The 239-nt window shown below is 37.7% G+C and overlaps 1 protein-coding gene across 1 annotated transcript in view; it reads right to left on the bottom strand.

Annotated features, from left to right (window-relative positions):
* The window catches only part of LOC119586219, a 12,436-nt gene that overhangs the window by 10,776 nt on the left and 1,421 nt on the right, over positions 1 to 239 (bottom strand).

Raw genomic sequence — 239 nt, 5'->3', positions numbered from 1 at the left:
TTCAAGTGTTTATATAAGATTAATTTACTTCATATTACTGTGCCCCGGATTGTGTCCTTGATGTGAGTCATTATTTCATTTACTAATCTAAGCACAGGAGAGAGAGATATGGATGGGGGGGAGGGGGGAGTGTCTGGTATTTTTACCGTTTAAATAAGGGAAGGTCAGTAATAACAGGCAGTGATATAGAATATGGAATGTGATTGTTTCACGTGTTGTAGTTGTAGTCAATGCTAATG

This window comes from Penaeus monodon, chromosome 21 (assembly GCF_015228065.2).
Source record: "Penaeus monodon isolate SGIC_2016 chromosome 21, NSTDA_Pmon_1, whole genome shotgun sequence".
Lineage (NCBI taxonomy): Eukaryota > Metazoa > Arthropoda > Malacostraca > Decapoda > Penaeidae > Penaeus > Penaeus monodon.
The sequence above is the reverse complement of the archived record's forward strand: the minus strand, read 5'-3'. Positions and strand labels throughout refer to the sequence as shown.